The sequence below is a fragment of the Puntigrus tetrazona genome, chromosome 6 (assembly GCF_018831695.1).
Source record: "Puntigrus tetrazona isolate hp1 chromosome 6, ASM1883169v1, whole genome shotgun sequence".
Classification (NCBI taxonomy): Eukaryota; Metazoa; Chordata; class Actinopteri; order Cypriniformes; family Cyprinidae; genus Puntigrus; species Puntigrus tetrazona.
In genome coordinates this window covers 24,210,489-24,227,135 of record NC_056704.1, presented here as the reverse complement: position 1 = coordinate 24,227,135, position 16,647 = coordinate 24,210,489, and the positions used below count along the sequence as shown (strand labels likewise).

Here is a 16,647-nt window from a genome sequence, read left to right as displayed (position 1 = left end):
AGTCCAAGACGTGGGTGAGGTTCGGGGGTTGGGGGAGGGAGAGATAACAAAAGCGAATATTCCGATATCTGTTTCATATTCTTTGTCGCAGATCAAGGCCAAGACAAGGCGGCGTGGAATGAATTTATGATCAGAGACCTCCTTTGAAGTTCTCGCTGTTCTTTCAAAGAATTGTCTGACGATGAGTAACTTGAAGACTTTCTATGTTAGGTCAGAAGAAAGTGCCCTAGCAGGTGGTGAAAAAGAGAGAGTGAAATCTTTCCTCTGTCGATCTTTCGATCTCTGCACTGCCAGCTTATTTATTAGACATGAGAGGGTCAAAAACTGCCAGGGGCGCCCATTTCAATCTGTCAACTCTTCACTGCTGTAGTTTGCACCCGGGGACTCCCGCCCCCAGCCCTGCCTGACAAGCGCAAAACGTGAAAAACCTTTCACGTAATTGCGCACTTTATTGTCTCGTATTCCCCTAATTACAATCAGAGAGGGGTCGTTTCTGCTCCGACAAAGAAATAACAAGCATCAGAGAAAAATAACAACCGATTGCTATAGCCTATAATTGCGATTTTCAGCCCCAAATTGCAGCTTAATGATTACAGGTGTGGAGCGGACCTGGCAGAGGTTGCTGGGATGCATGAATGCTGCCTGAGCGAGAGAGACAAAGAGAGAGATAGAGGAGATGAGATAATATATATATCAAATTTCATTGTATGGATTTCAGAGTTGTTGTTTTGTGGAAGTTGTTGTTGGGAATATTTGTCATGCCTTCATTCTTTATCTATTATTCTCCTCTAAATTTGTTTTATACATGTATGCATAAATCACACACACATATGTACATATGCACCATGATTATTAAATTTTTTAAAAACTGCAAAAACAAAGAGTGCCATACGCTACATGAATAAAGTTTTCATTATTTAATGTGTGAAAATATATTATTTCATCCATCATAAAAATATAAATTGTTATATTTGTAAAACTAAGATTATATATTAGTATAGTACAGTATTTAATGTGTCAAAAGTTTATTCATTCGTTCATTCAATCATAAAAATACTAAGTTACATTTTTAAACTATTATTATTAATCTCCCAACAAGAAAAAAAAATGTTACACTTTTAAAGCTATAACCTTCTAAACAAGAAGTTAAACATGGTGCAATAAATATTTTGCCATTAAATGTGTGAATATCATCATCATCATCATCATCATCAGTAGTAGTAGTAGTAGTAATTTAATCATTTCCAGAACAATGGACAATAGTGTAAATAATAAAGATTGTTCAAAATTCTTGTTCTTAGTGAGATTGAGATAGATAGATAGATAGATAGATAGATAGATAGATAGATAGATAGATAGATAGATAGATAGATTTTAGATAGTTTTTGAGGAAATAAATTTTCCACGGGGCAAAAGTGCCCATAGTTGAAGAAACACCCAATTACAACAACTTCTGTTCCATCACAGAACGCAAGAGCAACACCCGCTTTATCTGAAAAAGCAAACCCACCCGAACGCTCAGCGCTGTGTCGAGAGCTGACAGTAAAGGCCTCAGGACGTTCTGCGGCATTGGAGATAATGGAGATTCGGGAAAACAGAAAGGGGAAGGAATACGGGCTGCCAAACGCCGACACGCTACAACAAGCGTGGCATGGGTGTGTGGCAGGAGCGGGAACCCACAGAAGGGGAGGGCAAGTGGGACGACTCCAGCTTAGATGGCAGCCTCCGAGGCCGGTTCCAGCTCTGCCACGATTATGCTGTCAGGAACGTGGGCGGTACATCCGTGACTTGTAATGGTGGAGCACAACTCTGCAGCTTATGGTCTCCATTCGCAAACACCTCATGTCTCACTTATATGTTGTGCTCATTGTAAACAAATAAGATGATCGTTATAAATACGTTCTGTCTAATTGCATTAAACGAGCGCAGCAGAAAATCATTTGTTTGAGACATAGGTAAGTAATATGTTTTCTAGGAGCTTCTACAGTGCTTTAAGGACACAATTCTCATGCAAACCAAATTTATTTGCCATATATCGGTCCTAATGTTTGTTATGACGACCTCCACATGCAAAAAGCTTTATTATTGCGTGTTCAGAATCTCAAACAATCTCTTGCACAAGGGTTAATTTGTAATGACCGAAATGCATTTTGGCTTGGCTCTTGATGTAAATAGATCTTGCAACCTAATCTAGCGTCTTCACAGTTTAATTAACAAACTGTGAATAATAATAAGGCACCGAGTGACAACGCTGTTAGATGAAAAAAACGCGGCTGTACCAGAAACATCATTGCCGCTTAAATGCCAGCCACATCTCAATTTGTCCACCCGTGCTTCCGAACATGTAAGCGAAAGTAAACTAATGAGCATGCCTCCTGAAATCAGGTAGGAAGGAAAATTGAAAAAGTCACGCTAAGCTGATCATCAAAATTTCAGCCTGGGACGATATTTTCCTGTGCAACCCTGCTATATTGAGAGAGCTTATGGTAATATGGTTTGCTTTGAGAGTGGCATATTGAAAATAAGTCCGGTGGGATCGAAAAGAGAGTGTGGAGAGAGGAATCCAGCCCTGAGCAATTTCACTGTGTTTACACAGCGCCTCACAACAAGACTGCCACATAAACTCAGCCTGATGGAGCCCAGGGCAAACCACTGGACACACAGAGGCTGACCGGACTGTAAGAATTACATTCAAGATAGAGAGAGCAAGCAACACACGTTATTGCAGTAAAACACAACTATAGCACATACAAGATTGCATTTAGGGTATCTGTGTGTAGAAACGTAAACGGGAGGTGGAGATAGAAATGGAAGAAAACACATTTTCGCCTGAGATCTCCTGAGAACAGATCAATGTCATTAAATCCTTTTCTGAGAAAAAGAATCCGGTGAGTTCACGCGTCTCCTGAAAAAAACAATGTCAAACCGCTCAGATTTGCTGAGATACAAAAGTGTGCGATCAAAAGTAGATCTTAGTGTGAACTCGCATATCGTGAAATCAGATGCATTGTATAGCTCTCTACCCGTACGGTAAGACAACAACTGTCTCAGTTCTCACTATTGACAAACCATGAACCTTTGCCTCAATAAACTACCAAATTGCTGCTTATTAATAGTTAATAAGGTAGTTGTTAAGTTTATTAAGTAGGATTAGGGATGTCGAATATGGTCATGCAGAATAAGTGCTTTGTAAGTAAACTGATAACAAGCCAATATACTAGTAATATGCATTCTAATAAGCAATCAATGAAACAATCAATGTAGCATCTTCTGAGCAATAAAAACTCTTTTGGAGATGTAAACACATATGAAAACAAAATTCCTACATTTAAAATGTTTTATATCTCAAAAAACAAATTTAAAGGTTAGATGAAGAACAATTGTAGAATTATTAAAACTTTTTAATATAAATTTTGTTCCCAGCATTAATGTGATAAACATTTTTTTTTAACTTCATAAAAATGTTTTTAAAATATTTATTCCAATGCTAAATGCTGTTACTTTATTCTTTTTCATATTTACAAAAAAATCCTGAAATAAATGATTACAATTTCCAATTTAAAGCTTTGCATTACGGGTTTTTATAAAAACGGTTATTTTAACTTGTAATAATATTTCAAAATATTATTGTATTTTTGATCAAATAAAAGGGAAACACTTTACAATAAGGTCTCATTTGTTAACATTAGTTAATGTATTAACTAACATGAACAATGAATGATCAAATGAATAAATACAGTTTTAATAACATCACAATCATTCATTGTTAGCTCATGTGTTAACTAATGTTAACAAACACAACTTGTGATTTTAATAATGCATTATATATACATATATATACATATATATAGGTTTTCGGCATCAACTTGAATTTAAGAGCAGACGTTCAAGACCAAGTTCATACTTGAATGAAACATAACCGAGATCTCATGAGCCATGAAAAAGCAGCCGCCGAGCAATAACCTTTTCCTCTGGAGGCATAAGTTGGTGTAGAAAGATAGAGAAGAAAAAAAAAATGAGCCCAATCCAGCCCCGGTGGCCAAGAGAGAAAGAATGAGTCTGCGAGAGATGTATTTCCTGTTTTAATCTCAAAGGAACACACCGTGCAGGATGAGGGGATGTTCTCGCTCTGGTGGGAGGCGGCGATGGCACGCTGACGACTCCTAGGCAACCAATTTGTTTGTTTATTGTCTTGGTGTTTTGTCGCGGTTACAGTTCATTGCAGTCTGCCTCCACTCCAGCACGCTCTTTTAAATGGCATCTATAAAACATGCGGCCTCTTCCGCCCGTCTTCCTCATCGCTCTCTCCTTTTCGTATCCCCCTTTCTTTCTCCATCCCTTCCCTCCCTCTGTTTCTTTCAGCAACCGCTTCTTTCTCTCTCTTTGTCTCTCACTCCTCACATCAGTCAAGCATTATGTGGCGGCACAGAAGCTTCCAGGATGCCCACTCACATTCTCCGCGCTCACAAAGCCGCCCTGCTCTCTGCTAAATCCAATCACACACAGAGCCGCATTCGACAAAGAGCACATCGGCACAGGGAATAATCACTCTTGCAAAATATCCGCAAGGTTACGCTGTTGCATAATCAAGGTGATGCGAGTTTAGAGTAATGATATCCAACTTTACATATGAATAATAAAATTCAGTTTCTGGGTAAAACATTTTAAAGGTGAGGTGACTTCTGCACCCCTTGAGTCAAAATAATGACTGTTTTCAAACAGGTTTCGGAATCACTATAACTGCTTGTCATTGGTTTGAAAATCAAAAAGCCCCGCCCCTAGACTCTGTCTCCGACCAATGTCCGGCTGTCTACTGTATGATGTTGTAAAATAATCATACTTTTCAAATTATGAATGGTTCGCTTACAGTCTCTGCATGTTAAATATGGAACAGGAGAAAGTATTTTAACAAAGAAAAGCATTAAACCACCTTTAATTTCACAATATAGGTAAAGAAATTAAACAAAGAAAAATAAATACTATTGACGTTAGTTTTGTTACTAGAATAATCAATAATTTAGAATTGCATTTTCAGTGTTTTTTTTAATTAGGGTTAGAATTTGAAACTATTCTAAAGAAACAATTTTTTTTAGAAAGGCATCAGCTGCTACCCAGCTATAGCAATGCTGTTGTCTTAAATATACATATATGATAAAAAATACACTGTTCAAAAATTGTTTTTGAAAGAAGGTTCTTATGCTCACCAAGGCATTGTTAAAAATAGTACAAAAACGATATATACTAAAATACTTTTTTGCATTGTAACGTATTAAAGGTAAATATTTATTCCTATATCTGTAATGCATTCCTATAATGGCAAAACTGAATTTCCAGCAGTCTTCACTGTCGCATGATCCTTCAAAAATCATTCTAATATTTTGTTGAAAAAAGTTGCTCTGCTTTATATTGTTGTGGAAACCATAATGCATTTGTTCAGGATTCTTTGATGACTAGGAAGTTCAAAAGAACGGCATTTTTATAAAAATAGAACTCTTTTGTGAAACTGTATAAACGTCTTTACTGTCACTTTTGCTCAGTTTAATGCATCCTTGCAAAAAAGTATTTACGTACATAACTCTGTGACCACCTACATTAGATTCTTCTTCTCTACCTCTCTATCTGTGCTGATACTTGACTATTTGTTGTTATTTTGTAGAGGCTTTGTCATTGTTCTTGCGCACACACACACACACACACACACACAGTGAGATAAGCCGCGGCTCCTATGAGCCATCACAGCTTTCTCAATTGGCTACGCAACTGAGCTTTGGACACATTACGTAGAGTGTGACATCCATCTCAATGTGTGCTGTAGCTGCTATATTTGCAGATTCAATGCTCTGTAGTGGCTCTGAATTAGTAATTCAAGCATGCTGTTTTGAGACTGCTTTAGTACTTTTAATTACAAACCCAAAGATTAGGATTCGAAAGAGGAAAAATCCCCAACGCTGCTTCATTATCCATGCTAGCTCTGTAAGAATGTAAAAACCAGGTGGATGTGCTAAAATGAATGAAAACACATTAAGCTAAGATGGTAAATAGGAAGATTGGGGCTAGTTGTGGTTTAAAAAAATTTAGTCACACTGCATGGGGTAAGTTGTCACAATGGAATCTGCTATTAAAGACACTATTACGGGCTAAATTTAGAGCGTGAAACGTTTATAAGACACTAAAGAGTTCAGGAAATGCAAACATGAACCTATAAAACGATCTTTTGACTGAAAACCTCATTGTGAAAACTTGCCTGTGTTTCACCCGTTTCTTGCTAACAGAGGCCAGACTGGCTGCATGATTTTAATTTGACACAGCAACGGTGTGATTGCACCGAGCAGAGCCTCATTTCTGAGGCAGGAAGACAATGGCAAATCCATCTCGCAATCGGTTTGCAGTTCCTTCTCGAGAGCATGCAAAGCAATATCTCCAAATTACAGCCTCTGGAATTCGACAGGCTAAAGGCCGAGGACACTACAAGAGCGCTCCGTTCCTCAGAAAACAAAACAGGCTGGACGGGCCTCTCGCACCTCTGCCTCGTCGTCGCAATAAATCAACTGCCATCTCATGCATGTATAGTGATCCTAAACACCCTCCCTCCAAACCAAATCTGCCAGAGTTATGATCTATGATTGAATCCCTGTCCAAAACCAAATCTGAACCATTCTGAAATATACAGAGCAGTGGATCTACATAGATCATTGCATAGATAGATAGATAGATAGATAGATAGATAGATAGATAGATAGATAGATAGATAGATAGATAGATAGATAGATAGTTAATCACTACAAATTTAAAATATTGTATTATATATTACAATACAGTGCATACTTTTATCCTGAAACAATATTATTTACACATTGAGATATAATTAAATCATTACTAAAATGTAAAACAATGTAATATAAATTATTACAGTAATAATAATAATTTTATTATATAATATATATAATTTATTTATATTGTATTTATTATATGGTGCATATACAACTTCATTACTGACTGTTACTTAATATATAACTTTTTCCAAAACAGTTTTTATATATGTTGTGAACGATATTTGAACAAATTTGAGGCAATTACTTATCTATTCAAATAATACAACAAAATATATATTAATATCGTCTCATATATTACTTTGTATATTTATTATATAGTGCAAACGCACGCACATATTTGTATGTAGTATGATTATAACAAAATGGTATATATGCATTATATAATAAATAATATACAGGCCAATTAACGCATTAATTTTATTATTTTATATTTATCATATATATATATATATATATATATATATATATATATATATATATATATATATATATATATTATACAGAGTATATTTTGTGCTATTATTCATAAAGCTTTTAATAACTGTGTACTATAACTGTTTAAACTGAAATTCGCTTTTAGAATTGTTCTTTTTAAACTTGCAACTCATTTCTACGCCAGTTGAGAACCACTGACGTAGAAAACAAACAGGCTGCTAGACACCACCTGCTTACCAGAAACTTCTTTTCCTGAAATCATTGAGCAATAGCAAAAGTGATTCATGCACCTGCTTCTTCCACATATTTAGGGCCTACTCGCAGACAAAAGCTAAATGTGATAAAGATATGCTTCATGTGTAGTTCACGGATCCATTAGTCTTGTTCTAATGTTCCTGACCTTAAAAGCAAATGTTAAGTCCTGTATAATTGCAACCGCAAACGTCTGTAAAAAAGTATCTTGTCATCCTATTACCTCTAACGATTGCTGCATTGACCTGCCTTCAAGAGGAAGTCTGAGAGCTCCTCCTACGTGCCAGACCGCCATCTATCTATATCTCACAGATCAGAAGGTCACACACTCTCAAACGGATAGTACCTGAGCTTGACCACGGCTACAAATGAGAAACATCTGTTCATATCTAACTGGTTTTCACCAGCTTGTCAGGTGAACCGCTTGAAAAGCGCTCTTCATTAAAACGGTGTCATTTTCAGAGGAAAAAAACATTGCTCTGTGCAGGAGGAAGGATCTTGTCAAGAGCAATGTTCTGAAATAAATGAAAGCAGAGTTATGCTGCAACCTCTAGTTAAAGGAAAAGCTCACCTAAAAACCCCAGACCTAGTATGACATGCACTGATGTTCTAGATATGCATGTAAGGAGAGCTTAAATGTTGGTATTTGCATCATCACATAGTTTCAGAAGATTATAAGATTTAGGGATCAGGAGTATAAATTTACTAGCAGTTTCTGAGTGAGCATACACGAAAATAAGCAGCTATATATACTCTAATTAGTTATTGCAGCCAAAAGTTTCTTGAGATGACTTATATGTCAACTTAACTAATCTACAGTTAACTAAACTTTTTAGGTCGAGCACGAAAAGCTATAACACTACTAATCATTGTAATGCTGGAATCATTTTTTACGCAAATGTAAACATATTACATTTACACATATTAAATAGTCATTTGAACGTATATGAAACCAATTAAAAACTGTAGATGCATATGGAATGCGTAATATGTTTTTGAACATATACTGTATGTCATTCACCTTAAAAAAGTTAATATGACACAAGTAAATATTTATTAAATAAACATGCCTGCATAAATGAAACATATACATTTGAAACTTGATTGCTACATATAATACTATATAAAAATCATCATTTAGATATTATAAACACACATTTTACTATATGGATTTTATATATAATATGCAAGGTATATATATAAGTTATAAACTTAGAGAAGAAAATTACATATTGCGTCATACACATATGGCAATGGGGAAATTCTGTGCAAGCACTTCAAAAGAGTTCATCAGGGTTTGCATGATGAGTAAATAATGAATTTTAAATTCCACAACTAGAATTAATGGGTGAGCTATATTTCTTTAATACAAAAAAGAACAAATTCTTTCAGCGGTGCTGCAGAAAATGATCTGAGATGCCAATATGTGGGTTAAACCGAGCGTCTGTCTCAGTAACGCGCTGTGATCTGTCATCAGACTGTCAAATGATGCTCCGAGACGAGAGACAGATTGCGATGCTGTGACCTTTGTTTGCGTGACCCGGAGAGCATAACCAATTTAAGTTGCCCAGCAGACACATTGACTTAAACTAACAGAGCAGCGCCGCGTTTCAGCGAAACAAACCCCCAAAAATCTGAGACTGCCCTTTGGTCCGTCTGTCAGCAATTCCCACAAATAACACGGCACAATAAAATCATCGCCCAACAGGCCCACAGGCGTTTTCAAAGGCTGCTGACGGCGATCTATAAAGCACAGTAATGGGTCACTTGTCACGGGGCGTGAAAGGGAAGATCTACGGCGGCTCTCCAGTCGCTCTCCCGGGAGCGCAATTAATCAAGGACGAATAGTATCAGCATGCAACAAAAGCCGTAAGGTTATTACAGCCACTGTTCTGCTGGATGAAACGCGATGATAGCGCTAATTGCAAAAAACAGCTGACCGCACACGAGACGCCAAAAGCAAGATGAAGGGCAGATGAAAAGGATGGAGACAAAAGAGGGGGATGTAAAAGGAGGAGAAGTTGTGTGCGAGTTGGAGAAGTCAGGGCCGACCCCTCCGACAAGATAAGCCGGGGTCTTCCGCTTTCATTCGGGCTGCCGCGTTTCGTATACTTGTTCATTTTTGCACATTTTAAGCCATAAGTGAATGTGCTATCGGTCTTGATTGCTGATACAGAACCAGAGGCAGACTGTTTAACTAATCGAACGGACGGCATCCTTAATCTGACTCTTAAAGGGTCGCTTTGGACCCCATTGGCTTTCGTCGTATAGTCTGGATAGCTGTGGTTTTGAAGAAGACGCAGAACCGCACAGATCCGGAATGACACGGGGGTGAGTAAATGATGACAGAATTTTCATTTTGGAGCGAACTAAAATGAAAAATTAATATGCAGCGAGAACATGGAGCTCACACTCGAGGGGAAAAAACACTTAGAGGCCCGAAATGAGCAGAAATATGCAGCGCGGATGTTTATTATCAAAAAGATGACATTTTGACAGCTCGTAATGTAAATCAGTAAGATTTTTATAACAGTATGGCAGACTGTTTACATAAAATGCGTTTAAATAAAAGTCGTCACTTTATATACGTCTAAGTGAGATTATATTTAAATGCTTAGTTTTATTATTAAATCTCTGAGCAAAAAATGTATAGCACTGCAATGCAATGATGATTGAGAGCTTGATGTACAGACAATCAAAAAAAATCTTCAGTTAATGTTCCTCACTTTAGTCGTTTTTCTTGCATTTACTTTGTTTAAAAATACTTACTTAAAGGTCTTTTACTAAAATGCAAATGAATTATAAATCAGAGGTCAGGAGGGCTGTAAGACATGCCAAGTTTTGATGGTATTGATAATTCAGAGGCCTTAGAAATTAATGTTAATGTGTACGTAATATGAAACAGTTTTGGCAGTAAATATTACTTATTTATATGGTTTATACAATTTCTATCATTCTTTGTTGGAACGATAAAATCCACACATAAAGCCTGTCTTTGTCAGAGTATGAAAAGAGCTAAAGTTATATGAAAGTGCCTAACTATCTCCCATTACTTCTAAACAGAATCCCTCCAATGAACCAAATCACTTGTGAATCATCACATGCATAAAAATCACTCGTGAATCATCGCAATTACGACTTCAAAACATTTCTTAGAAGGCTTTGAATTCCAGAACAAATGTAAATGAGCATTAGACAACCGAGTGAATATTTAATAACTTAGAAAGAATACAATTTAAGTCGAAAGAGGAAAAAATGGAATGTATTATTACTTTCAGCTGTTCCGTCAGATGCCATTTTTATACTTTGAACCAGCTGCTTAACGCCTTTAAAAACCACTAGATGGCGTAATATCTGAAGATTCGATGGTAAAATCAACACGAAACAATTTTCGAAATGACGTACTTCCAGGTGAAACGGGAGAAAAAGGGGAGGGACTTAATTTTGGCAATTGGGAATTGATTGGATTGGGAAAAGCTATAGCCGTTTGGTTTTTAATGGAAAGTGTTAAGGAATGTCGGTCGGAATTGGCTTCCAACATGCATCCATATACGGATTAGACAGTATTTTAAAGATTTTGGACAAAGACGTTGAATTCTTTCACAGAGCTGCACACTTGAAGGCCTGAAGATGCTGACTGACTATAATAATACATCGGTAATCATAGATAATGCGACACTGATCCGCAACCCCAACAACAATCGGCAATGATTCAGATCCGAACAAGCTGATTTTCCTTCTAAACCCACCGACACTGAAGATCTGGCAGCAGTCGGCTGGATGTTCCTCATGTGTTCCACCATATTAGGCAATGGCCAACTTCAGTGGGCACCATCATCTTTTTATTAACCACCCAATCCATCAACATCACCATCAGATCCGGACGGATTACTACCCTCTTCATCATCTTTTTGTAACCAGAGTTTCCCATAGTTTATAATTTGAAAATAAATCCATAGTAAATCTAGCAATAATACACTTGGAGTGTAGAACAGCAGTCAATAATATTCAAGGTATTAAATATGGTTATTACTAGTAAACTGTCATGATACATGATACATAGCCTGTATATATATATATATATATATATATATATATATATATATATATATATATATATATATATATATATATATATATATATATATACAGGCTATGTATCATTTTTTTCATTTATGTATTTTGTGAGTTCCAAACTTGGAACTGATATTCTGAAATTTAATCAGGTTCAAATATATATTAGAAAAAGAATATAAAATCGAAGACTAACACCTTTTATGCTTTTAGCAAGACGTACAAAGCATTTTTCTTAATTTGTAAGAAAGCCAATGACAATTTATGATTTATGGAATTATTTATGAAATAATCCAGGGCTTACCTGTCGTCGAGCTGTCAATATAAGTGAAGGGATAACGCTCTCATTTGCTTTTCATTGTCAGAAGTAAAACCCCAGCAGAGCCAAAGACCGGTAATTTCCCTTTGCGCAAAAACGATCCCAGGAAAAGCATCACCTACAGATTCAAGGAAGAACGCAAATCAAATGAAACCGATTCCTGCAGCAGTTCAGAAAGTCTCGAATGAGTCCTCCAAACTCCCACTCTCCAAAGTTCCTTCAGATGCGTCTGAACTTTGCGCGCCGGAACGGATCTCAACGAGCATGTATGACGAGATCTTTAGTTGCAGTTATTAGAACGAAGGGTTCAAGTCTGCAAAATCCCTTTATCCATCATGGGCTTGTCATGCGCTTCTGGAGTGAGGGCTTTTGGCTGCTGCAGTCCTGTGTTCAGGATGGCTGCTCGCTGTGTTGTGTGGAGAGGATGGTGAGGAGCTCGACTCGCCTCTCAAGTGTTCAGCACTTCAAGCATCCGCTCGGAACCCATGGGAGCTCTCCGCGCGCGCCGCGCTGCGGTCTAATGGCGCCCCCTGCTGGCCGCTGACCAGCTCTACGTGAGTAAAAAATGCAAAAAAAAAAAAAAATTAATAAAAAAATATATATATATATATATATAAAAAATATATATATATATATATATATATATAGCCGATATATAAATATAGCCGATGGTAAACATAAGCTTACTTATTTTTAAAAAAAAATAAAATAAAAAAAAAGGCTACTTAATAGGAAATAAGAAATGAAAAGTTGTATTATTAGTATTAAATAATTTAATAAGAACAGAAAGGTATATTAATTTTTAAAATGTAAAATACAAAAGAGTACTGACATACATAAATGACAAACAATTATTATTCACAAATATCACATATTTATTTAACTTGTGTGTTATCTTAGAGGTACTGTTTGGTTTATCTTACTACTACTAATAATACTTTATTAATATTATTATTATTATTACTATTATTCTTAATAATAATAAATAATTACAAAAGAAAGCAAACTAATTACTTTTTTTTAAATAAAAACTATATTATGTAGTACAAACTAATCTGCAAATTATAATTATTATTTTATTCAATAATTTAAAAATAAATTAAAGTCATATTAAATGAAAAACAAAAGACTACTCAATAATAAGAGTGACAAATGCCATATTTAACATTTACATATTTTGTCTTAGAGGTAGAACTAATAATACAAATGGAAATAGTTTTTAGAATAGAAATAGAAATTCTTTACTTACTCATATACTTTATTTACTTATTTAATTTTGCAACAGTGACATTAGGGCCTGATAGAAAATGGCATCCACTAAAATCACATTAAAGGGAAAAAATAGGTGGGAGGCATTTCAGAAATTGTTGAGAAGTGTTTATGTGAAAATCTAGCATGATTTGTTTACACTTTGTGTGGTATTCTGCGTGTAGTGCAACGATATTAAGACATCTTAAGTGTGTGGCTTTAACTTGAATCAAATGTAAAGGGATTGAGTAAACAATTTACCGAAAACACATTTGTTATTGAACCCCAGATCGCACAGAACTTCGATTGATTCAAACAACTGAGTTTGATAATCCAAGCATGAATCTACTTGGCGAAGATGCCGCAAAGCTAAATGTTTTTTGTCCAGAACCTCTTAATCTCCAGGTCTCCCTCATAAAATGGTTCCATATGGTAATTCCAGTACTATTATGACTTCATCAGATCGCCCTGGCTTCCCACTTCCATAAGAAGCAGATGGGAAGACTAATCAATGAGGTCAGTGATTGCTTTGGCTCAGGGATGATGCACAGTACATTAGTGCTCACCTTAATGACCACAGACACTCTACTAGCATCATAAACAAACCCTCCCTGCACAGACCGATCAATGCTTACCGTTGTCGTTGCCTTTTGTAATGTCCATTTTTAAAAACTTTTAAAATTATACATTTTGAAAACAGGACATTTCATGACCCAAATGCAATGGATAACACTTATAAAAACATGTTCAAGTTCAAGTTTAGCCCAAAACATGAAGCCTTTTGACCATTTGAAATTTAGCTGTGACATTATTTTCATGACAATTAAACCCATTTTCATTACCATAATGTGTTTGCAATTCCCATTCTTGATTCTTGTTATTGACATAAAATCCAACGTATTATTATTATCATTATTATTATTATTATTAGTTAAATCTCCCAAAAATAACAGTACAATAATACCATAATGTAAATTATAATGTTGATTACTTAAAATACTTTTTTTTGCACAAGGGTAATGAGAAATCAGCTGCAAATAAATAAATTATTTATTTAAAAAAATAAAAATAAATAAATTACATACACATTTATATATATATATATATATATATATATATATATATATATATATATATATATATATATATATATATATATATATTATTTTTATTATTTTTTTATTTTTTTATTTTATTTATTTATTTTTTTGCTTAAATACTTCACAAAATAAATAAAGTACTTATTCATTATTTTTATTTTTATTTATTATTGTTTTGAGAATTGGGGGATAGAGGAATACGAGGGAAGAATATCCTGTCCTAAAATAGGCGTCATTTTACATGTAGTGAAGTATAAACAAGACATGTTCATTGCAGGATTTTTTTTCTTGATTCGCAGAAACAGATGCTCGTGTTAGCTATATAAAAAGATGATGCGATTTAGAAAACTTCCAATATTTGCAGCCCTTATGCTCAGATGAACAACACTGATGTTTTACGCTGTGCGTGCTGTATATGAAATTAATGAGCAAAACCGATACAAAACTAGTAAACAGAAATGCACTTTATCTAATATAAGCATCCTCAGCTGTGGTGGTGCAGCACATACAAGATGAAGATCATGAAGGAGCTGAATTGTGGAGTAATCTGTCCTCATTATCGGTGATGGATGCGTGTCTGTGAGACCGCGTTATATAACCTTTGCACTGAAGGTGCTTCATCTTCGCCGGCCGTGTAATATTCCCAAAGAATTGATGGCAGTGCATCAAAACAAAATTGAAGCAGAGCGCCGCAATGCATGGCATGATTGTGAAATAACAGATGTAAATGCGTGTGATATCAACGTGTACTGGGTCATTTACACAAACACCCAATTCAAACAGGTCACAAAACTGTTAGGGAAAGGCGCATGAGAACTAGTGACAAGTGACTCACGCCTGCATTATGCAGAGGATAAGGACTGCTCACATTTGTTCTTATTCATTTCGTATCTCATTAAAGGTGCAACTCAAGCCTTTTAGACTAAATGCATGTTAAGTGTTTCTTGAAATACCTTTATTGTTTAAAGACCAGTCATGCTGCCTTGCTTTTTTTTTACACCGAGTGTAGACCTTAGCTGTGTGTTGAAGGTTGACTGGTGAACGCGATAGCATTCTGAGTGCTTTTGAATGCAGCGTAGCCTACTTCAAATCTTCAAAGTGTGTATGTTTTAAAAACTGTATTTGCAGATAATGTAATAAAAAGAGATACTCTTCTGTGACTCACACACTCATATACTCATATAAAGTTTTTGAAAATGATCCGTCATGCAGTGCGTAACACAGCTCTGAGTGACTGAAAACATCCTGCAATGTTTTAAATCTGAAATCTGATAAAAAATTGTATTCATACACACCACAAATCATGGAAACAGGGTTTCAGATATCGCATACCTCATCGAAAATGAATTGGGTTCATACAATATTTCATTTGACCTCCTGAGGTGGCCATTCAGCATTTTCCGAAACAGCTCCTTTCACTAATTTCAAGCATGATTCATCCTTTTCTTAGAAAGTGCCTTAGAACAGGCAGCAAGCGCAAATTTTTTTAATTTTTAAAGATTTTACACATCCTCACATTCAGGCAGAAGAGTAGGTTATAAAGCAGCCTAAGAGGGTGCAGCTAAAAAAAGATGACTTGAACACAACCCCATGTGTCCTTCGTTCGAACTCACAAAGACTCGTCTGTGAATACGACGAGTCCAGCTTGTCGTGTGCTTTTAAAATAAAAAAAAAACGAAGGTTAATGTAGAGAGGGAATGAGGAAGTAATGGTTTCAGGGAAAAGCAGCAGTGAATCAATAATGCAGTGAGTTCCTGTTATTGCCTGAAATGCAACAGGTTCGCAGCACACAAGCGCCGAGACGTATATGTACACATCATTATGTGCTCATTTACACTATAATCGACAGATTCTCCTAATAAAACCTGCACCTGAAGCCAGTCAGTATGGTTGATCCAGTTCATCACATTTTAATGATTTTCCCGTGGAAAAGAAAACAGAACTCTTTCACTTGGAAATATGATAGGTCTCATAATTAAGGCTTTAACGGAATGGAAAATAATCATGCATACAATAAATAATGTATACAGTCAGTACAACGAAACAAAAAGGTTTGTTCTGGTCTTGCATTGGAGGTTTGGTTGTATGGGCAATTACATTTGAGAGCCAGAAGATGTCAGTCTTTAGTTTACAATGAGAAAGGACCGCTTCGGCGATAGTTTGGTGGTTTTCTTTTCTTTTTAAAATCGAGTTTGCAAAGTAACTGCGGTGTGTTAAGCACATCTTAAAAATGAGTTCGAAGTTAAAGAAAAAATAAAGGTTTGGTAGTTACAGTCCAGCCTCTCCTCTGCGTATTTCATAGCGAATAGATCAGCGTATACAAAATAATGCTGTTTTAAAAAATAAATGAATCGGATATCGAAGAAGCGAGAAACAATCCTTTAGT

General features: G+C 35.7%; 1 protein-coding gene across 2 annotated transcripts in view; it reads right to left on the bottom strand.

Moving 5' to 3' along the window:
* tafa3a (TAFA chemokine like family member 3a) overlaps window positions 1–12,397 on the bottom strand; it is a 74,973-nt gene extending 62,576 nt beyond the window's left edge. Inside the window, exon 1 of one of the 2 annotated variants that reach the window (XM_043242399.1) lies at window positions 11,899–12,397. The gene's annotated coding sequence lies outside the window, so the exon portion shown is untranslated. The remainder of the gene's footprint in view (window positions 1–11,898) is intronic. The other variant, XM_043242400.1, reaches the window with a different exon arrangement.
* Window positions 12,398–16,647: the final 4,250 nt, after the last annotated feature.